At 49.1% G+C, this 24,089-nt stretch overlaps 1 pseudogene; it reads left to right on the plus strand.

The window, feature by feature from the left end:
- The first annotated feature begins 855 nt into the window (after positions 1 to 855).
- LOC118899625 lies at positions 856 to 24,089 on the plus strand (annotated as a pseudogene).

A 24,089-nucleotide genomic window follows, 5' to 3' on the forward strand; every position in this document is an offset into this window, starting at 1 on the left:
GCTGGGTTACGTTGGTCGCCCGTCTGTCTGTTTGCCAGCACACCAGGAACTGAGCCTCTGGGGACCCCAGAAGAAGGGCAGGCAGGAAGGCAGGGGGTGGCGAGGCCAGCTTCTGCCCCCCTGCTGCCCCCGCCCCTGGCCCAAGACCCCAGGATGCTTGCAGATAAACAAGGCCTCTCCTAGGGGGTGCTCCTGGCGTGGCTGCAGAGGACCCTGGGTGGAGGTGGGCAAGTGGGAGAGGGCACATGGGCGGGGGTGACAGAGCTTCCTGTCTCTGGAGTGTGCGAGCAGAGGCTGGACCCCCCGTTAAGTCCTGCCTGGGGCCATCGTCCTTGGAGGACTTGGGGAGAGAGGGTCTGATCCGGACGTCCTTACTGAAGCATTGTCTTATGAAACATCTTTTGAAATGTTCTGTGACATCAAAAGTTTTGAAAAAGCAACTTGATTTTTGATGCCTCAGCGGCACAAATGAGTAATTTAGGGCCGAGCCATCTGGAGGGCGCAGGGGGTTGGGGGGTGCTGGGGCCCTCACCGGTACTCACACCGAGGCTTTGTCAAAACCCGAATCCGTAATCAAACTAAATCACGTGAACCCGGGGATGGGGCACGGCTCTAAACTGAAATGAACGTGGGGCTGTGCTACCTGGGCCACTGGGCCCAGCGTGGGCCTGGAGGGGACACGCGGTGAAGGCACTCGTTGGGTCCCGCCTAGGCCAGCTGGAACCACTAGGGCCCCTGCTGCGGTCCTCCAGGGCTGGCCACCTGTGCACGGCTCACCTCTCACGCTGGAGTTTCCCCCCTTCGGTGTCTCGTAATGCAGGTCCTCTGGACACTGGGGGACCTCAGCCGGGGAGGATGAGTGCCCCAGATAGCTGTGGGCGTGGTGATGCCTTGGCCTTCTAGAAACCAGCAGAATGGGGCTGTGTGCTGGCTGTCAGCTCCGCCACCTCCTTCCTCTCCTTGCCCAGAGCAGGGGCCAGCCAGGACCCCTCATCTATCCCAGTGCCCCCCGTGTGCCCCCTGGCCCCCAGGAATCCCTGCCCTGGGTCTGCAGGGGCAGGAGGGGGTCCCCGATGTCACCACGTGTGGGTCGTTCCGGTGGAGCCCAGGTGTGGCCCAAGGGGGCGCAGCGAGTGTGAGAGTCTGGGATCCAGGGGCAGCAGGGCCGTGGGCTGGGGAGCTGGCCACCTGGACCCTCCCTCCCGCAGAGGTGAGCCACAGGCCACTATGCCTGCCTCACTTCTGGCACTGTCTTTCTCTGACTTTGGGGAAAATCTTTTGGAGCAGGGCCAGGCCTGGCTTCTTGACCTAGCCCTGTGGAGCACCTACCCTGTGCCAGGCACCTGGCACAGATGACCTCGCTGTGTTTTCCCAAAGGGGCACCAGACCCCTCTGTGGGCAGGAAATGAGGCTTCCTTGGTGACTGGCCTTGTGGACTGAGCCCGGGTCAGACCCCCTAAAGACCAGGCTTCTGACCGTGGCCCCCGACCGCGGCGCCCTTGCCCCGTGCCCACCGCCTGGGCAGGGAGCCTGGCCTATGTGGGGCGCCATCCACACTTGCCCCAGGGAACCCCTTTCCGTGGCTGAACCTCACCTTCCCACTTCGACAGCCTGTCTGCGAGAGGAAGTGGCATCTGGAGGGGAAGCTGCTGGCCCTGCCCGGCTGCCTGACCCTCAGCCACTCGCCCATCCCCTCTGGCACCCGGGGTGGCCACCCCCTCGTGAGGGCAGAGCTGCCCAAAGGGGGCCCGAAGCGGCGGCTTCTGTCCGGAGGAGCTGGGCCAGGGGACAGACCCCCACCCTGCACAGACCCCGTGCTGAGGACCAGGCCCTGCTGTGGGCCGCCTAGGCTGCCTCCTGTCTCTGTGTCCACGGAAGACGTGTGTGCACGTGTGTGCCTGTGCATTTGTGTGCACCCACGTGTGTTTGTGTAGCGTTCGTTGCTGGCCAGTGACCTCCTTTTTCTCCCTCTTCTCCGCCCTCATTTAATAATTACTTGGTTAATAGAAAACTGTTTTGTCAGGGGAACCAACTGACAGAGCTCCCAGTGGCCAAAGCTGGGACGGTTTGAGCAACAGAATAAATAACATATTGGATGACAACCCGCGATAGTAAGCCAACATCCATGAATCCATGCCGGTCCAAAGAAAGGATTGAATAGACCACTGGGGGAGGAAAGAAATCGTCCGTGCAGAAGAATTCCAAATAATGTGTGCGGATCGTCCCCCGTCAGGGGTGGGGTCCTCACTCCCAGCCGCCAGATGCGGCCGCACATAGCAGCCTCCTTCTGGCCCCCCTTCCGGTTCCGGCAAGCACACCTCAGCCAGGTGAGCGCGGACAGCATCGCAGAGATAAGCCGTGCTGAGGGTGTGTGCCCTGCTGGGGTGGGATGGGTGGGCCCTTCACCCCTGGGGTCTTCCTGCCCAAACCCACAGCCCTAGTCTAATCGTGACACAAACACCAGACAAACCCGTCAGAGGGCCGTCCTGCTGTACACCCGGCAGTCCTCCTTGACACTGTCAAGGTCATCAAAACTGTCACAGCCCAGGGGCTTCCCTGGTGGCGCAGTGGTTAAGAACCCGCTTGCCAATGCAGGGGACATGGGTTCGAGCCCTGGTCCGGGAAGATCCCACATACCACGGAGCAACTAAGCCCGTGTGCCACAACTACTGAGCCTGAGCTCTAGAGCCCGCGTGCCACAGCTACTGAAGCCTGTGCACCTAGAGCCTGTGCTCCACAACAAGAGAAGCCACCGCAATGAGAAGCCCGCTCACTGCAACTAGAGAAAGCCCACGCACAGCAACAAAGACCCAAGGCAACCAAAAATAAATAATAAATAAATTAATTTAAAAAAAACAAAAAAACAAAAAAAACAAACTGTCACAGCCCAGAGGAGGCGAAGGAGACGTGATGACCAGATGTGTGTGCGATCCTGGATGGGGTCCCAGAACAGAAAAAGCGAAGCAGGTACAGACTAAAGAAACCTGAATAAAGTATGAGCTTCAGTCAATAATAATGGATCCATATTAATTGAATCGTTGTGACAAATGTCCCACACTCACGTCAGACGTTGATATTAGGGGACACTGTCGGTCGGGTAGTATAGGTGAACTCGCTGTACTATCTTTGCAACTCTCTTCTGTAAATCCCAAAATGTTCTCAGATGAGTTTTATTTAAAAACATGGTTTTGGCTGCCACCCCAGTGTCACGGCACAGAGGGCGCAGGCAGTATGGTGTTGCCTCTGCCCGTCTACTCACTGGGTCGTGAACTCTTGGCCCCATGCTTGCCCGAGCTCCACTCCATCAACTGCTTGTCTCCAAGATGTTCGCTTACTCAGTGATGTCACCTGTCCCCTGCCCACCTGCCCACCTGCCCACCTGCCCACCTGCCCACCTGCCCCCTGCTCTCCTGCCCACCTGCTCCTTCCCCCACCCACCCTTCGTTCACTCTTCACTTGCTCCCTTGCTCCAGCCTGCTCTCTGCCAGCCGCCTCAGTTCACCTGGGCAGTGACCTCTGGGGATCCGGGAGCGGGTGTTGGCGCTCAGGTGGGCCCCTCCTACAGCGAGGCTAGTTCCCCCGGGCTAGGAGGTGGCAGCCTCCGCCCTGCTTCCTAACAGCCACCCAGAGGGAGGCCAGGGACAGGTCCCCCCTTCTCTTCCATCAGAGGAGACCCTGCAGGCCTCACGGGGGCAGTGACACGGCCCCTCCCAGCCAGGGAGGAGCGCCTGGGCCGCCAGTGAGCGCATCACCACACCGCAGCCCTTTGGGTGGGGCTCTGCCGGCTGGGTCACCCTCCTCAGGTGGGGCTCAGGGCCGGGAGGAGACCCTGAGTTCAGTCTCTGGCTCCCTCTCTGCCCTTTGCCCTGATTCTGACATTGTCCCAGCCGCCCAGACATGTCCGCCCTGGGCAGCGTCTCCTGAGCCCTGGGCGAGTGGGGAGGTTTCTCTTCCCAGTTGTCTTATGTCTGGTCAACTGTGTGAGCTCTGGTGTTCTTGACCAGCTTTCCCGTCCACAGGACATCATGCTGGTCCATTGCCTTGACGACATCGTGCTGGTTGGGCCCGGTGAGCAGGAAGTGGCGATTATTCAGACACCGTGTTACCACCACTGTGCCGGAGATGGGAAACCAATCCCACAGAACTGGGCGTCTGCTACCTTGGTGACACTCCAGGGGTCCTGTGGTCTGGGGTGTGTCTGGGTCGTGCCGAGATCCACATCCGGCCCTTCCTACTGCTTAAGAAGACGCGTGATGCCCAGTGGACCTCTTCGGGTTCTGGAGGCGGCGCAGACATGAGGCCCATTAATCGAACGACCTGGAAAGCTGTCTGTGTTGAGCGTGGCTCAGAGCGAGAGAAGCCTCTGCAGCAGATCCAGGCTGCTGTGCCAGCCGAGGTACCCCAAGGGCCTTACACGAATAACTAGCAGATCCAGGCTGCTGTGCCAGCCGAGGTACCCCAAGGGCCTTACACGAATAACTAGCAGATCCAGGGAGCTTGAGGGGTCTGCGGCAGGTGGGGACGCCCTTTGGAGGCATCAGCAGCTCCTGTCGGTAGATCACAGCCCAGCGCCCTCAGGATTGGAGCAAAGCCCCACCATCCTCTGAGGATAAGTCTCCTTTGGAGAAACGGATCCTGGCTTGCTTCTGGGCCTCAGTGGAGACTGAACGTGTGACCACGGGCCACCAAGTTACCATGAGACCTGAATTGTCCATCAGGATGGGTGTCGTCTGACCCACCAAGGAGACCAGACCAGACCAGACCATGCAGCTGGGCTTACACGGTTTTACGCCATGAAGTTGGGCATGCACAGTTGTATTACACCATCAGAGAAGGGGCGCATACAATACGGGCTCAGAGCAGGTTCTGCGGGCACAAGTAGGTCACGTGAAGAAGTGGCTGGAAAGCCTGTTGTGCCCACCCCCTGTTGTGTCGCCTCTGGCTTCATGGGATCTTCCCTATGACCTGGTGATCGAGGAAGGAAAAGCCTGGGCCTGCCTTTCCCGTGGTTCTGAGCCATGTAGGGGCATCACCCGAAGGTGGAAGGCCCCGGAGCTCCAACCCCGCTGAGGACAGGGGTGAGGGGAAGTGCTCCCGCTGGGCCAGGAATTCCAACAGTGCCTCTTCATTTGATTTTGCCTGGAACGATAGGTTGGAGTTACAGGTCTACACCGATCATAGCTGCTAACAGTTTGGATAGATGGTCAGGGACTTGGAAGGGGCACAGTTGGAAAACTGGTGGCAGGAGGTCTGGGAACAAGGGGTGTGGTTAGACCTCCCTACAGGGCACGGAGTGTGGAGGCGTTTGGGGCCTGTGTGAACGCTGAGCTGCCCCCACGGCCCGGGAGACTCTCACTTACCAGGCAGACCGCCGGCCCTTCTGTGGACCTCAGTCAGCCTCCTCCCCCATCTCCATCACCACCCAAAGGGCTCGTTGTGCCACGGCGATGGAGGTGATGGGTGGGCTCAGCACACAGACTCCACTCCCCAGGGCCGTCCGCGAGCTGGGGGTGAGACAGCGACACTGACAGCCAAGTATGCGCCAGGGGGCGAGGGTGAGGCCGGCTGCTTCCACTTCGGGAGGGGCTCCGCTTGGCTTCCCTAGAAGAGACGCTCTGAGTATAGATCCCCTTTCCTGTCCACACGCGTCTGCTGACACCACACCTGTGCCCAGTGGGATGCCTGACCCACCATCATGGGTCTCACGGAATGTTTCTTCCAGCGAAGGAGCCCATTTCCCAGCCGGTGGGGGGCTGGGGGCAGTGGGCCCAGGCTCACAGACTCACAGGCCTCACCATGTGCCCTGTCACGCTGAAGCAGCTGGCCTGATGGGACAGTGCGATGGCCTTTTGAAGACGTGGCTATGGCACCTGCTGGGTGGCAACACCGTGTGAGGCTGGGACGCTCTGAATCAGCGTTTTCCCTCTTAGCTCAGATTTGTGGTTCTGGGACTCTCGAGGGAGAAACGGCAATGACCTCTCTTACCCTAATGAAACGCCCCCAGTGCAGTCTTTGCCTCCTGTCCCCACAATTCTAGCTTTTCTTGGTCTAGACGTTCTAGTTCCCGAGGGAGGAGGGTTCCCACCAAGGACACATGAGGAGTCCATTAACCCAGGCCACCTTGGGGTCCTCGTACCAGAGGATCAACAGGCAAAGAGGGGTGACTGTACGGCTGGAGTGACCTGTCCCTTCAGGTGGGAACCGGTGGTTACCCCACGGTGGGGATGAGGCGGAGCCCGTTTGGAAAGCAGGCAGTCCCCTGGAGCATGAGATTCTGGTCCTGTGATGGAAATCAATGGAGGGTTGCAGCCATTGGCCCAGACCCCTCAGGAAAGAGGCCTGAATGATCCACGAGGCGAGGAGCCACCGTCGGCCAAGGTGCCTGTGGAGGCAAAGAGGATGGGGAGGGGGGCGTGGAGGAAGGTGGTTGTAGGGACCAGCTGCGGCCACGTGACCAGCCACAGAGCTTGGGGGATGTGACCACGGTTTATGGCCCGTCACTCTGCCTCAGCAGGTAGATCCTGGGACGTCAGGGTGGGAATGTGACTTGGCTGGAAGAGGAGAGGACACCACCCCAGGGTGGATAAAGGGACCTCCTCTCCCTGGGGGCGAGGGGAGCATGCTTTTGGTTGTACAGATATAGTCACACCTCGTTAGGTAGAAGCATGATTTTACTTTTTCTTTATTTGGAAGTTAAGAACAATCCAAAAAGGTGCATGGGGTTTTGTACGACTTCATTTGTATGAAAAATCCAGAACAGGCAAATCCAGAAACAGAAAGTGGAGTCTTGGCTGCACAGGCTGGGAGGGGGATGGGGAGTGACTGCTGAGGAGACAGGGTTTCCTTTTGGGGAGGTGACAAAGTTCTAGCCGTACGTAGATGGTGCTGGTAGTTGCAGGACCCTGCCAAGACCCTGACAGCCATTGACTGGTAACTAAAAGAGTGAATTTCATGGTGTGTGAGTTACATCTCAATAACACTGAGTTTTTGTAAGAGAAGGGTTGCCTGGGGATGCCAAGGGGAGGGGCACCACGGTGGATTGGCAGGGTGTCACCTTAGCTGAACTGGAAGTGAATTTCCCAGAACTACCCTCCCTGCTGGGCTCCAGGTTGGTCTGGGTCATGTGACCCGTGCGAGCTGTGGAAGGTGAAAGGGGACGTGTGACCATTTTCTCCGTATGCTCAGAGATTTGCTCAGGGAGCCACCGTGCCCTCTGGCCCGGTTGGGCCCCTCCCTCAGCTCCAGGCCAGGCTGCCCAGCCCCCTCGTGGCAGAGGCAAGGGCTGCTCGGGCTCTGATTAAGCACACCACGATCGTAGGGGGTCACACCCAGATTCCAGGTCAGTCCCGGGGTCCTGTTGGCGCGAGGATGCAGTTGGGAGCCCGCCGTCGGGCTGCTGACCCCCGCGGTGACCTGTGAGCTCCCAAACCCAGAGACACGGTTCCGTCCTCCCTGGGGTCCTCTTAGGGCAGCCCAGCCCGTGGCGCTGCGGACCCCGGGGAGTCCTTGTCTCTCAGCATCACTGACACTCCTCTCTCGCACTGAAGTCAGTGCCCCTTCTCAGTCTCCTGCTGACCCCTCCACTCTCCCGCTGGCTGAAATCTTGGGGTTCCTTGAGGCTGGATCCCTTTCTCTTCTCTCTCTGGCTCCCTGGGTGGTATCATCAGTTCCTGGGGATTAAATGTCACTGAATGCAGGGGACTCTCCAGCCACCCCCCCTACTTTGTGTCCCACGCTGGCATTTCAATGGCCCGCCTCCCGTTTCTGTGTGGATACTTCTCAGATATCCCAAACTCCACGTGTCCAAGAGGGAGCTGCACCTTCCCCTGAGTCCTCCCCCCACCCCTGTGGCCAGCCTTCTGCCCCACCCCAGGCAGAAACCCTGAATCAGCTGTGGCTCCCCCTCCCCCCGTCCATGAGCGCCACGTGCCAGGCCTTCTTCCTTTTTAAGATTGTGGTGCCATACACGTAACATAAAATTTACCATCATAACCCTAAGTGCACAGTTCAGCGGCATTAAGTGCACTCACATTGTTGTGCAACCATCACCACCATCCGCCTCCAGAACTTTCTCATCTTCCCAAACTGAAGCTCTGTCCCCATGAAACACTCACTCCCCTCCCCTCCCCCACCCCGGGCCCCACCGTCCCACCTTCCGTCTATGGATGTGACTCTTTCAGGGACTTCCTGGGAGTGGAATCAGATAGGATTTGGTCCTCTCATATGACATCCGACATATTTGATGAATCGTACAGGACGTGTCCTTTTGTGTCTGGCTTCTTTGCAGAACGTCCAGAATATTTCATACGACTGTGCTTCTCTCCTTCACGGCCGTCGGCCTACGACCTTGCTCATCTGACTGCAACATCCGTCAGCTGGACTCACCGGTCCTGCCCACCCCATCCACTCTCCTTTCCAGAGAGAGGTTGGAGTGACCATCGCAACGTCAGAATTGGCCGCTAGATGGGGACACGCAGAATCAACCCCTAGAACCTGGAGGGAGGGATGGATCTGGGGAAAGATCAGCAAGGGTGATAAACTTCCGGGAACACTAAAGGCCGTGGTGATCCGGTGTGTGTGTGTGTGTGTGTGTGTGTGTGTGTATGCGATGTGTCTCTCTCCTTCCCTCCCTCCACGGATCTGCCTGCAAATTCTACTTGCCTCAGCCTCCCTGAACTCTGATCTCCGCTCCCCCAAGTTCATGAGACCTTGGGCTCAGCTGGAGAGTCACGGGGTTCCGCTGGGTTGTTTCCCTTCTTTCACGGATGCTTCACTCCCCGTTGTCTGTGTTTGAACGCCACTGTGCCAGATGTCGTGTCCTGTTCTCTGGGCGCTGACAGTAGGTAAATGTGGTCCTGGTTACTCCATCATGGCCAAGAGAGAACAACCTGGAGATATTAACTTCGAACACTTGCTGGACGTCGTAAGTGGCAGGTTTGCCATTACAGGGTAAAGTTAATATTTTGCCCTCTGTAATTTATATTTTGTGGGGAGGAACTCTGAAGCTGTGTAAATATCCTGTTGCTCCTCAAACTTACTCACTGCTTTAGAATCATTTGGTGGTTTGCGCCTACATACATCATTTACTATGATGCTGTGAAATGGAATATCAGGTGGAGGAATTCAGAACGGTTCTATTACTTATATTGGGTTAACTTTGCTCTTCTTTTTCTAATTACTTAAGGAAGCTGAAGTCAGGGATTTGAGGCCTTTATTCAACTTTAATACATGTTGGCATTTAAAATTTTCCTCTAAGTACTGCATTCCACAAATTTTGAAGTATTATGTTTATATTTTTATTCAGTTCAAAGTAGTGTCTAATTTTTCTTTTGATTTATTTTTGAATCATGGACTATTTAGATCTATTTTTTACTTCCAAGTGTTTGGAGACTTTCCAGATATAATAAGATATATTATTAGTCTAATTATTAGTCCAATTTAATTCTATTATGGCTAGCAAGTATACTTTGTATAACTTGAATCCTTTTACGTTTTTCAAGACTTGTCTTATGGCCCTTAAGATAGTTTAATTTGGTAACTATTTCATGTGCATTTCAATAGAACGTATATTTTTCTGTTATTGGGTGGAATTTTCTATCAAGGTCAATTAGGTCAAGTTGGTTGATAGTGTTATTTACCTTTTCTATATTTTTTGGATTTTCTGTCTATATGTTCTACCAGGTATGAAGGAAGGAGTATTGAAGTCTCCAACTATATAAGTCTCCAACTATAATAGCAGATTTACTTGTTTCTCCTGTGGATCAATCAGGTTTTGCTTAATGCATTAACATTTAGGATTCTTATCTTCTTAACTGACCCCTTAGTTATTGTGAAATGAACTTCTTTATCCCTGGTAATATTCTTTACTCTGAAATATACTTTTTCTGATATTAAAATGGCTTCTCCAGCTTTCTTTCTTCTTTTATCCCCAGCTTTATTGAGATATAATTGACCTATAACATTGGGTAAGTATAGGTGCACATGATGATTTGATATCCTTATATGCTGCAAAATGATTACCATGATCAGGTTAGTTAATTCATCCATCAACTCACATATTTACCGTTTTTGTGGTGAGAACTTTTAAGACCTACTCTCTTAACAGCTTTCAAGTGTATAGTACAGTCTTGTTAAGTTCAGTCATCATGCTGTACATCAGCTCCCCAGAACTTATTCTGTTTCCTCTAACCAACATCTTTCCATTTTCCCCAACCCCCAGCCCCTGACAACAGCCATTCAACTCTGTTTTTATGAGTTTGGTTCCTTTAGATTCCTCTTATAAATAATATTATACAGTATTACTCTTTCTCTGCCTGACTTATTTCACTTAATATAATGCCCTCAAGTTCCATCTACTATGCAAATGGCAGGATTTCCTTCTTTCTCATGGCTGAATAATATTCCATTAATTCTAGTAGTATACCACATCTTCTTTATCCATTCATTCACTGATAGACACTTAGGCTGTTTCCATGTCTTGGTTATTGTAAATAATGCTGCAGTGAACGTGGGGGTACAGATATCTCTTCAAGAGAGTGATTTTATTTCCTTCAGATATATACCCAGAAATGGGATTGCTGGGTCATATAGTAAATCTATTTTTAATTTCTTGAGGAACCTCCATACTGTTTTCCACAGTGGCTGTACCAATTTACAATCCCACCAACAATGAACAAGGGCTCCCTTTTTTCCACATACTCACCAGAATTTGCTATCTCTTGTCTTTTTGATGATAGCCATTCTAACAGATGTGAGGTCATATCTCATTATCGTTTTGATTTGCATTTCCCTGATGATTAGCGATGTTGGGCATCTTTTCAACATCTGCTGACCATCAGTATGTCTTCCTTGGAAAGATGTCTATGCAGGCCCTTGGCCCATTTTTTAATTGGATTGTTTGGGGTTTTTCTGCTATTGAGTTTTATGAGTTCTTTATATCTTTTGTATGTTAACCCCTTACCAGATATATGGTTTGCAAATATTTTCTCCCATTCTGTAAGTTGTGTTTTCATTTTGTTGATTGTTTCTTTTGCTATGCAGAAGCCTTTTAGTTTGATGTGGTCTCACTTGTTTACTTTTCCTTTTGTTGCTTATGACTTTGGTGTCATTCACAAAAAATCATTTTGAAGACCAGCGTTAAGGAGCTTACCATCTTTGTCTTCTAGGAGTTTTATGGTTTCAAATCTTACATATAAGCCTTTAATCCATTTTGAGTTAATTTTTGTGAATGATATTAAGTAGGGTTCCAGTTTCACTCTTTTGCATGTGGCTGTCCAGTTTTCTCAGCACCATTTATTGAAGAGATTATCTTTTCTCCACTGAGCATTCTTGGCTGCTTTGTTAAATATTACATATACACATGAGTTTATTTGGGGCTCTTGATTCTGTTCCATTAGTCATTGTGCCCATTTTTATGCTAATACCATACTGTTTTAATTACTATAGCTTTGTAGTATAGTTTGAAACCAGGACGTGTGATGCCTCCATTCTCAAGATTGCTTTGGCTATTCAGGATCTTTTGTGGTTCCCTAAGAATTTTAGGATTTTTTTCTACTTCTGTAAAAATGCCATCAGAATTTTGATAGGGATTGCATAGAATCTATAGATGGCTTTGGGTAGTATAGACATTTTCACAATATTAATTTTTCCTATACATGAACATGGGATAGCTTTCCATTTATTTGCATCTTCTTCAATTTTTTTCATTAATGTCTTATAGTTTTCACTGTACAGGTCTTTGGCTAAACTTATTCCTAAGTATTTTCTCATTTTTGATGCTATTGTAAATGGGATTGTTTGCTTCGTTTCTTTTTCAGATAGTTTGTTATTTGTGTGTAGAAACATACTGATTTTTGTATGTTTATTTTGTATCCTGCAATTTTACTGAATGTGTTGATTAGTAGTAACAGGTTTTTTCTTTTCTTTTTTTTTGTGGAATCTTTGGGGTTTTCTATATATAAGATCATGTCATCTTCAAAAAGAGGCAATTTTACTTCTTCCTTTCTGATTTGTATGTCCTTTATTTCTTTTTCTTGCCCGATTGCTCTGGCTAGGACTTTCAGTGCTTTGTTGAATAGGAGTGGCAACAGTGAGCACACTTGTCTTTTTCCTGATCTTAGAGGAAAAGCTCTCAGCTTTTCACCACTGAATATGATGTTAGCCATGGGCTTGTCATATATGGTCTCTATTATGTTGAGGTTTGTTTCTTCTATACCCACTTAGTTAAGAGTTCTTATCATGGAAAGATGTTGCATTTTGTCAAGTGCTTTTTCTGCATCTATTGAGATGAGCATATGATTTTTATCTTTCATTCTATTAATATGATGTATCACATTGATTGATTTGTGTATGTTGAGCCATCCTTGCATTCCAGGGATGAATCCCACTTGATCATAGCATATGATCTTTTTTAATGTGCTGTTGAATTTGGTTTGCTAGTATTTTGCTGAGAATTTTTGTCTGTATATTCATCAGAGATATTGGTCTGTAGTTTTCTTTTCTTGTAGTGTTCTTATCTGGTTTCGGTGTCAGAGTAATGTTGATCTTGTAAAATGAGTTTGGGGGTATTCCCTCCTCTTCAATTTTGGAAGAATTTGAGAAGTATTGGCATTAATTTTTCTTTAAAAGTTTAGTAGAATCCATCAGTGAAACCATCTGGTCCTCTGTTGAGAGGTTTTTGATTCAATCTCTTTACTCACTTGTCTGTTAAGATTTTCCATTTCTTCATGATTTAGTCTCAGTAAGTTGAATGTTTCTAGGAATATATCCATTTCTTCTAGGTTGTCCAATTTGTTGGTGAATAACTGTTCATAGTAGTCTCTTATGATCCTTTGTATTTCTGTGGTATTAGCTGTAGTGTCTCCTCTTTTGTTTATAATTTTATTTATTTGAATTCTGTCTCTTTTTTTCTTTGTTAATCTAGCTAAATTTTTGTCAATTTCTTTATGTTTTCAAAGAACAAACGCTTAGTTTTGTTAATCTTTTCTACTGTTTTCCTATTCCCTATTTCATTTATTTCTGCTCTAATCTTTACTATCCCATTCCTTTTGCTAACTTGGGGCTTAGTTTTTCTTCTTCTAGTTCCTTGAGGTGTAATGTTAGTTTTTTTTTTTTGAGATCTTTCTTTTTTCTTAATGTATGTGACTCCAGGTTTCTTTTGATTAGTTTTGACACAGAATAGCTTTTGAAATCTGTACTAATTATTTATTGTTGTATAACAAATACCCCCAAACTTATTGGCTTAAAACAATAAAAAATATTTTATCTTACAGTTTTCTGTGGGCCAGAAAACTGGTGATTTAGCTGGGTGCCTCTGGGTCAAGGATTCCCACAGGGCTAATTTTTTCCCTTTGCCTCAGACCCCAGTAGGGCTTGGCATGGCATGGTACCATTATTAATCCTGTATTTAAAACTTATATTTTGGTTTTCATGGAATATTTTTACATAAATTTGTATTTAAAAAATACTGCATTAAGATATTATTTGTCTTGATTGATGAGTTTTTTTGGGGGGGGGGTGCATTCTTAAATTTACTGACTGAGGCAAGTGCCTCACTCATCTCACCTTAGACTCAGCCTTGGATGTGATTACCAGGATAATTGGGGCTTCCTTAGCCACTGCCTGTCAGAGTATTGTCTTACTTTTAACATATTTGTGTCTTTATATTTGATGTGTGTTTCTAAAAGGCAGCCAAGAGTTAGATCTTGTTTTTTTGTCCAATGTGACAGTATCTGACTTTTAATTGGTGTATTTAGACCATTTACATTTAATGTGATTATTGATTTGGTTAGGTCTGTCATCTTACTCTTTGTTTCCTATTTACCCATCTTCTCTTTGCTCCTTTTTATTATTTTTTTCTGGATTTAAAAAGTTAATTGAATATTGTAATTTTTAATGACCCCATTAGTTCCCTAATTGGCTTATTAACTATAACCCTTAGTTTTCTTATTTTGGTAGTTGCTTTGGGGTTTGTAGTTTACATCTTAAATTTATAGTCTGCCTTCAAGTGATATTATACAACTTCACGTGTAGTATAAGAACTTCACAAAAGTTACTTTCATTCCTCCCTCCTGGCCTTTGTACTATTGTTGTCATGCAATTTACTTCTACATATGCTCACAACCCCACACTAAGTTGTTATTATTTTGTTTAAACAATGTCTTTTTAAAATATTTAAGCAACAACAACAATTTAAATATATTTACTCATACAGTTACCATTTCTCATCCTCTTCATTCTTTTGTGTACATCTACAATTCCATCTCATATAATTTTCCTTCTTCCTGAAAGACCTTCTTTAATATTTTTGTAGTGCAGGTCTGCTGGTGATGAATTCTTTCAGATTCTGAATGCCTGAAAAAAATCTTTATATCTCTTAGCTTTTGCAAGATACTTTCACTGGGTATAGAATCCTAGGTTGACAGACTTTTTTCTCTCAGTACGTTAAAAGTTATGCTTCACTGTCTTCTCCTTGCATTGCTACTGATGAGAAATCTGTATTGTCCTTATTTTAATACCTTTGTACATACCTTATTCCTCTGTACATATGTAATGTGTCTTTTTCCTCTGGCTGCTTAAAATTTATTTTTTCTTTACTATACTTTTGAACCATTGATTAAGTTGTGTCTTAGTGTTGTTTTCTTCATGTTCCTTGTTTTTAGGGTTTGTTGGGCTTCTTGGATTTGTGGGTTTGTAATTTTCATGAAATTTGGAAAAGCTTTAGCCATCTTTCTGTCTCCTCCTTTATCTCCTTTTATTCAGGGACTTCAGTTACTTGTGTATTAGACCACTTGGAGTTGTCCAATGCTCTTTGGTGCACTTTATAGTCTTAAACAAATCTCTTTTCTCTTTATGCTTAATTTTAGGTATCATATATTTCTATGTCTTCAAGTTCATTATTTTTTTCTTTTGTAATATGTAATTTTCTGTTAATCCAGTGCAGTGCATTTTTCATCTCAGACACTGTAGAAGTTCAATTTGGGTCTTTTTTCATATCTCAACTTTTCAGCTTATGAAATACAGTCATAATTACTGTTTTAATATCCTGGTCTGTTCATTTCCTTGCCCTTGTTAATATCTTTATCAGTTCTGGGTATTTATTTATTTATCTATCTCTTCATTATGTGTCATATTTTCCTGATCTTTTTCATGCTTGGCATTTGTGATCAGATATTAGACATTGTAACTTTTATCTTTTTCTTTGCTAGGTATTTTTGTTTTCCTATTTTTTAGCTTTGTACTGGGACAGAGTTGAGGTACTTGGAAACACTTTGAGTCTTCCGGGTCAGCCAGGACTGGGGCTGTGCTCAGTTTAGGGAAAATTGTCCCCACTGGTAAGGCAAGAGACTACTGTGAACTCTACTGCATGCCCCATGAGTTACGAGGTTTCCCACCCTGGCTGACAGAGAAGCCTTATTCCAACCTGAGGGAGAGTGGGCACCACTCTCTACTCTTTTAGGGCAATTCGTGCCCCACCTCTGGTAGTTTCCTCACCTGTGTGCTCTGGGCAGTTCTCTGCTGGCTCGAGGGGGCTTTCTGCAGACCTCTGGGGAACCTCTCCTCTCTGGGTCTCTGGTATGAGCCCTCCAGCTGCTTCAGCCTTCTAGGGCTCTGTGCTCTGTCTCCTCAACCAAAACTCCACTGGGCTCTGCCTGGTACCTCTTCTGCATCTCAGCCTGGATGCGCTGCCAGGGCAGCAGCAGGGCAGCTGCAGCCCCTCCCCCAATATGTGTCTCATCTCTTGAGGGCCACTGTTATCTGCTGCCCGCTGTCCAGCGTCTTGAATTTGGCCCTTTTTTATTGTTTAGGGGGAGGGGGAGGGTAAAGTGAGTTCGTCTTACTCCATTTCGGTCAGAAATGGAAGTCTTTAATTTTTAATCTTTTTCATGTGTGTGCTTATGTCACCTTTCATATTTCTGTTATTTTAAGAAATGTATCTTCTATTTATTTTAATTAGATTTGCCTACTTTGTTGGTCTTTTAAAAAATCAGTTTTTCATTTTATTGACTAAGTTATTGATTATTTTCTGTCTTGTTAATTTCTTCCCTTATCACCATTAATTAGCCTTGTTCCTTCTTTTATTTGTTTTGGATTTTTCTTTTCCTGATGTTCCTGAGTTGAATGCTTTGTCCATTCTCACCCAATCTCTCTGGTTTTCTAGTAAATCCATCAAAAGCTATATGATTGTTCTGGGGATATTAGAAATTGTTCTCGTGAGTATTTTCAGAAAGCCTATGCTTGCTGGGTTTTTTAAAATTTTTATTATTTATTTGTTAATTTTGGCTGTGCTGGGTCTTAGTTGCAGCATGTAGGATCTTCATTGTGGCATGCGGGATCTTTAGCTGTGGCACGCAGACTTCTTAGTTGCAGCATGCAGACTCTTAGTTGCGGCATGCATGCGGGATCTAGTTCCCTGACCAGGGATCGAACCTGGGCCCACTGTATTGGGAGCTTGGAGTCTCATCCACTGGACCACCACAGAAGTCCCTATGCTTGCTGTTTAGATTTCTTCTTTATGCTGAGATTTATTTAGAGGCTTTCTCTTTTTGTTTTGCCCTGCTAGTGACTATACTTGGGAGGTTTTCTTTCTAGCTTTACTGCATCGTGGTTAGAAAGTGTGGCCTGAAGGATTTGTCTTGTCATGACTGCATTGCACTTTCCTCTTGGTCTAATATCCACCTGGCTTTCTGTTCACGGAAGCATGAGGTGGACTTGGTCGAGGGGAGACCTCTCCCCTACCGGTGGGCTGGGTGGCTGCTTTCCAGGTGGGCTTGACCGGTCCTCAGGGTCACACCCACAGGAGCCCTCTCAGCTTCAGGGGGGTGGAGGGATGTATAGGAGGCCAAATCAAAGGGACTCAGCAATGGGATGACTGAGTCTCTCCTCCCACTGGCTGGCCTGCCTTTGGCAAGAGGCCTCAGTTTGCTTGTCTGTCATGTGAGGCAACGGGTGTTTTAAAATGTAGGTTTTGTTATTATTCAGGTACTGCAAGACCAGCAGAGCAGAAGACGAATGTCATTGAAAAGACAGTTACAGTTTCCGAGAGGAGGGGGCAGGTGATGGGATGCACTGCGCTGGGTCAGGAGGCAGAAGGAGAATGGGGAAGGGGGGAAACGTGGGCAGGAACTTTTATCGTGGTTTCTGTGGGAAGGAACAGGCAAGGCTGGGTGGGCAAGCTTAGCATTGGCTGGTTTTAATCATTTCAAGGGGCTCTGGGGCACAGGGTCTGTCCCTGGCTTTCTGGCACCTGGTCTGGGATGACGAGGGCAGGGGATGGCAGTCCTGAGCGTGAGAGGCCAGTGGAGGAGGTGGTGGGGGTGAGCTCTGCATGGGGTGGTTTGCATGTGAAAGGAGCACTGCAGCCTGGCCTTTATCTCTAGGAATTGGCCTGTCCTGGAAAGGGCAGTCTCTTCAGGGTCCCCGCAGCCCCAAGATGTCAAGGCACAAAATACAGACTAGAAAATGTAGTATTACAATGAGGCGTGACGATCCCTCTGTCCAGATCTGTGTGGCCCAACGTGGTAATCACGAGCCACACGTGGCTTTTCAGCATTTGAAATGTGGTCAGTCCTAATTGAGATGCACTGTTAAGTATAAAAAAATACACGTCTGATTTCAAAAACTTAGTGTGAAAAGAAATTGTGAACTACCTCCTTAATGATTTCTATATCAATTACATGTTGAAAAGCTATTAATTTGGATATATCATGAAAATGCATTTCTTTTGTTCCTCTTTAGTTTTTTTTTTAACATGGCTATTAGATAATTCAGTTACATTTAAGGTTCACATTCTATTCCTCCCGGGAGGCCTGGGGCTCTTCCAACATGTGTTCCCATGGGGACTTCACAGCCCTGGAGGTGGGAAGGGCCTAGCAACACCCCCTCCATGTGGGGACCCCATGCTCTTCTCTCCAGAGCAGGCTTTGAATCTGTTCTCTCAGCTGGCATAGTTAATTTTGAGTCGACATGACTGACCACCGGGTGCCCAGGTTAAACACGATTCTGGGGTGTCTGGGAGGAGGATTCCAGGTGAGATTAGCATTGAATCATGGATGCAGTAGAGCAGGTGGCCTCCCCGTGTGGATGGTGAGTCCAGCGAGGCCCGACAGAACACAAGGTGGAGGAAGTAGGAATTCTCTGCTTCCTGTCTGGTTGCTCGAGCTGGACATTGATCTTCTGTCCTTGGCGGTCCAAGGCCTTTGGACTTGGACTGAATCACACCACCAGCTTTCCTGGGTGGCCCTCTTGCAGACGGCAGATGGTGGGACTTCTCAGCCCCCATAATTGCATGAGCCAAGTTACCAAGACAAATCTCTATCTCTTAGTGGTTCTCTTTCTCCGGAGAACCCCAACTAACACAGATTTTGGTACTGAGCATGGTTCCAGAGGGTAAAGAATGTTAAGATTGAATTTTCTGAATTGGTTCCGGGTTTCCGGAATCAGCTTTCTAATTCGATGGGATTTAAAGACGCCAATGACTCTATTTCCGGCCGGAGAGGAAGCACTGACAGCCCACGGCGGGATCTGGCGAGAGAGACGCCCGAAGTACCTGCACCCTCCCCGTAATGCGCTCATACGAAGCCGGGAGCTGCATTACTCTGGATAGGATACTTCTGAACATCCTTGGAAAACTGAAGAATATGATGACATTGGCTGGTGGCTCCTGGTTTTTGCTGGACAAAGTGGTTTAAGAAAAGGGTGAGTTCAGGGTTTTGAACTCCCAGCTCAAGTGCCCCATAAATAACCTAAGAGCACTTCTGTGTGTGGCCCAAGGAAAGCCTTATCTCCTACCACTGCAAGGCTGAGATTACTGACAACCAAATGCAGAATCTCATCCTGACTCACAACGTAAATTGAACTCCCAGTCTTGCAGGGTGTCTATGGTTAAAGCAGAAAGACTGAAAGACTGTGTATTGGGGTGAGGGTGTGTGGGAAGACCCTGAAGGAGCGGGGGATACTGAGCCCTTAAATTCTGATGAGTCCCCTTTGCCAGTGGAAGAGGTCTCCCCACTCCTAACGGGTAGGGAGTCTTCCCACCTCCATTTGGATGGGTTAACCGTGCGTTGCCTGGGGAGGCGCTAACAGCCCCCCAGAGGCGGTTGCCATGGGAGACACTGCTGCTTCTCGTCAGGACCCACCCTCACCATCCCTTTACTCCTAGACCCATAACTAGACTCAAGTCCCAGCAAGTCCTCAGAGGTGATGTACAAAGTGTGACTCATGACGAGGTGTGCTGCGTTCCAGAAGAACGAGTTGAGTTTCCTAATTTATACAGACAGAAGCCGAGGGAATGTGTGAGATGGAAACTGAAGGTATGGGATACGGGAGAAAGGAAGATGAAGTTTGCCGGACCGAATTTATTCACATGAGCCCTCTGAGCACGGATTCTGGGTCTCATGTTGCAGCTCTGCGGGTGAGGGAGGGCTCTCACAGTTCGTTTAGCTGCTTGGCTGAAACAGGGACCTAAAGGTGGCCCATAACGGTTGAACTGGAGATGGCTTACCTCCCTTGGTCAAAGGCTCAGGGATATAGGATGTCGGAGTGGATTTGTCGTGTGAGATCTGCCCACCCTCCCGGGAGGGTCCAGAAGACCCTCTCACCACGACAGCGGGGAGCACGTCCACGGAGAGCCCCAGCATCCCCTCAGACCGCATCCTCAGACGGCTCCGTTCTCCGCTGTCCAGACCTCACAGTGGGAGCTGCAGTCACCCAACTAGGAAACCTAAGTGAGTGGGGTCCCTGGATCCCAGGGTGCAGGGGCCAAGTGGGGGCACTCACCGCCAAAGGCGAGGTGGGCGTGGTGACCGGCACGGACGGCAGAGCAGAGGCAGAGGTCAGAATAGTCAGACTCGTGCTGACCCGTGGCCTTGGCTGGTTGACCCCGGTTTTCCTAGACGTGAACTGGGCAGGAAGCCTGCTGGATTCTCACCGCATCTGGATAAGGGAGAAGTCCTAGGTCCAGTGAACAAACATCTATCCCGAATTGTAAAAACAGAGGGTCGTGGCCACTCAGTCAATCCCCAGACGTGAGCCAGTTTTCAGCCCCAGAACGCTTGAAGGAAGGGGAGGCGGGGTCCCCTTGAGGAAGGACCCAGGACACCCTTGGAAATGGATGCTGTCAGTCTTTCTCCCAGCCTTGCCCAGAGGACCTGCAGACACAGGGCGACTGTGCTCTGGGGAAGGGGAAATAATGAGGCTTTCCAGGGACTCCAGGACACTGGCTCTGAACTGACACCGATTCCAGGAGACCCCAAACTTCCCCGCGGTCCCCCAGCCAGATAGGGGCCCCTGGAGGTCAGGGGGTCAGGGCAGCTCCAGCTCAGGTCCATCCACAGCGGTCCCACTAGAAGGCATAACTGGAATAGAAATCCTCGGCAGTTGGCAGAATCCACACATTGGTTCCCTGACCCACGGAGTGAGGGCGATTAATGGTGGGAAAGGCCAAGTGGAAGCCCCTAGAACTGCCTCTACCAAGGAAGATGGTAAAACAACCAGCGTTTCTGATTGGATTGCAGAGATTAGTGCCTCCATCTAGGACTTGAAGGGTGAAGGGGCGGTGATCCCACCACATCCCCATTCTATTTGGCCTGTGCAGAAGACAGGTGGGTCTTGGAGAGTGACAGTGGATTCTCATAAGCTTAATGATGTGGTGACTCCAACTGTAGCTGCTGTACCAGATGTGGTTTCATTGCTTGAGCAAATTCACACATCCCCTGGTACCCAGCATGCAACTTTTGATTTGACAGATGCCTTTTTCTCCATCCCTGTCCATGAAGCCCAGCAGAATCAGTTTCCTTTTACCTGGCAAGGCCAGCAGTATACTTCACTGTCCTACCCCAGGCGTAAGTCAGATCTCCAGCCCTGGGTCACAGTTGAATTCACAGCGATCTTGGTCACCTTTCCCTTCCACAAGACACCACACTGGTCCACCTCATTGATGACATTATACCGATTGGACCTACTGAGCAAGAAGCAGCAACTACTCCAGACTTATTGGTATGACATTTGCATGTCAGAGGGGTAGGAAATAAATTCAACAAAAATTCAGGGGCCTTCTATCTCAGTGAAATTTCTAGGGGGTCCAGTAAAGCGGCAAGATATCCCTTCTAAGGTGAAGGATAGATTGTTGCATCTGGCTCCTCCTGCAACCAAAAAATGGGGCCAACACCAATGGGACTTTTTGGATTCTGGAGACAACGTAGTCCTCATTTGGGTGTGTTACTCCAGCCCATTGACTGATTGACCTGGACAACTGCTCGTTTGGGGTGGGGCCCACACAGGAGAAGGCTCTGCGCTGGGTCCAGGCTGTGCTGCCCTGGGGCCACATGATCCAGCAGATCCAGTGGCGCCTGAAGTGTCAGGGCAGAGAGGGATGCTCTTTGAGTCTTTGGCAGTCCCTAGAGGTGAAGCACAGGGCAAGCCCTTAGGATTTTGGAGCAAGACCCTGCCATCCACCCCGGATAACTACTCTCTTCTTGAGAAACAGCTCCGGGCCTGCTACGAGCCTTAGCAGAAACTGAACACTTAACCATGGGTCACCGAGTTACCATGTGACCTGCCCATCATGAACTGGGTGTTACCTTTATCTGACCCACTGAGCCATAAAGCTGGGCATGTAGAGAAAAAAACACTCCACCATCCAATGCAAGTGGCGTATAGGTGAGCCTGCCCGAGCAGGCCCTGAAGGCACAAGTAGGTTACCTGCAGAAGTGGCCCAAATGCCCATGGCCCCTACCCCTGCTACACTGCCTTCTCTCTCCCAGCCTTAACTTATGGCCTCAGGGGTGTTTCCTAGGATCCACTGACAGAGGAAGAGGTGACTAGGTCTAGTTATAGGTGGTCCTGATTGATATGCAGGCTCCACCCACCAGTGGTGGGACATCCCTCAAGGACACGGTGAAGGGTGATCCAGTGGGCAGAGCTTCGGGCACTGCACCTGGTCCTGCACTTTGACTGGAAGGAGAAATGGCCAGATGCGTGATTATAACCAGATCCATGGGCTGTGGCCAGCGGTTTGGCTGGGTGGTCAGGGACTTAGAATTAACATGATTAGAAAATTGGTGACAAGGAAATTTGGGGAACAGGTGTGTGGATTGGCAAGAACCCTGAAAATATTCGTGTCCCATGTGAATGCTCACCAAAGGGTGACCTCAGCAGAAGATTTTAATAATAGAGTGGACAGGAGAACCGTCCTGTGGGTCCTGGTCAGCCTCTTTCCCAGCCACTCTGTCATCGCCCAGTGGGCTTATCAGCAAAGCGGCCATGGTGGCACGGATGGAGGTGACGCATGGGCCCAGCAACATGGGCTCCACTCACCAAGGCTGAGTTTCCCGTCTGCCAGCAGCAGACACCAACACTGAACCCCCGGTAAGGGACCATCCCCCGGGGTGGCCAGCCAGCTACCCTGTGGCTGGTTAATTACACCAGCGTGTAACCGAGCAGGACCTTATGGGGCCCTCCCAGAAGAGCCCCCCCCACCGTGTCCTTCACCTGCCTCTTCTCTGTAGAGAAACTTCAGCCTCCTAGACCTTCCCCGAGTTCCAAAGAGTAGATTTAATCAGAGAAGTGAGAAAATGCAGTCAGAAAGGAAAACAGTCAGATAAGAAAAAAATACTACTTTAGCCATTAAACAAAGTCCAGGACCTTTAGTTCCTCCTCAAGGTCTATAGATCATATTCTGAGCCATGTCCTTGAGCTGTTTTGCAGATACTGAAACCCCCACCAGGTGGAAGAAGTTAACTCTATGCTGCCCACCAGCACAGTAGACCCCAGACCAGCTGGAATCAGAAGGCTGGTGATGTTGACTCCTTGTTACCTCACCACCAACCAATCAGAAGAGTGTCCACGAGCTGATCACACACCCCACAACCTCCCCTCCCTCACCCTGTCTTTAAAAACCTTTAAAAATCCTTCCCCTGAAAGTTTCTGGGGAGTTTGGGCCTTTTAAGCTCTAGCTCCCTGGACTTCTTGCTTGATGACTGCAATAAATGCTGCACTTTCTGCACTTCACTTCACCACAACCTGGTGTCAGTAGATTGGCTTTACTGTGCGCAGGCAAGGGGACCCAAGTTTGGTTCAGTGACAGGACAGGACTGCTTCCATCATGGAAGGGGCAGTGTTTTGTTCTTACTGGAATAGTTACTCTGGATATGGATTTGCCTTCTTTGCATGCAATACTTGTGCCAAAACTACCATCCGTGGACTTACAGAATGCCTTATCCACCCTCCTGGCATTCCACACGGCACTGCTTCTGATCAGGGAACCCTCTTCGCAGCAAAGGGAGAGTGGCAGGGGCCCCTGCCTGTGGAATTCGCTGGTCTCACCATGTCCCCATCATCCTGAAGCAGCTGGCTTGAAAGAATGGTGGAACAGCCTTTTGAAGACTCAGTTATGGCACTAGCGAGGTGGCAATACCCTGCGGGGCTGGGGCAGGGTTCTCCAGGAGGTTGTATATGCTCTGAGTCCGTGTCCACTATATGGCGCTGTTTCCCAGCCAAGACTCCTGGGTCCAGGAATCGATGGGTGGAAAAGGCAGTGGCACCCCTGACTATTACCCTAGTGACCCACCAGGAGAACTTTTACTTCCTGTTCCTGAGACTTTGTGCTCTTAGAGGTATTAGTTCCAGAGGGAGGGATGCCTCGATCAGGAAACGCAGCAATGATTCCTCTGAACTGGAAGTTAAGACTCACCGACCACTTTGGGCTCCTCATGTCTCAGCAGGCAAAGAAGGGACTTACCGTGCTGGCCGGCGTGACTGATCCTGACCACCAGGGGGAAACCGGGCTCCTGCTCCCTCCACACCGGAGGTAAGAAAGGGCACGAGGGACGCAGGAGATCCCTTAGGGCATCTCTTACTGTTACCGTGCCCTGGGATTGAGGCCAAGGGAACATGACGACAGCCCAATCCCGGCAGGACCACTGATGACCCAGACCCTTTAGGGACGAAGGTTTGGGTTGACTACCAGGTACAGAACCACAACCAGCTGAGGTGCTTACTGAAGGGACAGGAATACGCAGGGGGTGGTGGGAGAGGATAGTTATATATATGAGTTACAACCTCGAGACCAGTTACAGAAATGAGGACTGTAA

The sequence above is a fragment of the Balaenoptera musculus genome, chromosome 8, assembly GCF_009873245.2.
Source record: "Balaenoptera musculus isolate JJ_BM4_2016_0621 chromosome 8, mBalMus1.pri.v3, whole genome shotgun sequence".
Lineage (NCBI taxonomy): Eukaryota > Metazoa > Chordata > Mammalia > Artiodactyla > Balaenopteridae > Balaenoptera > Balaenoptera musculus.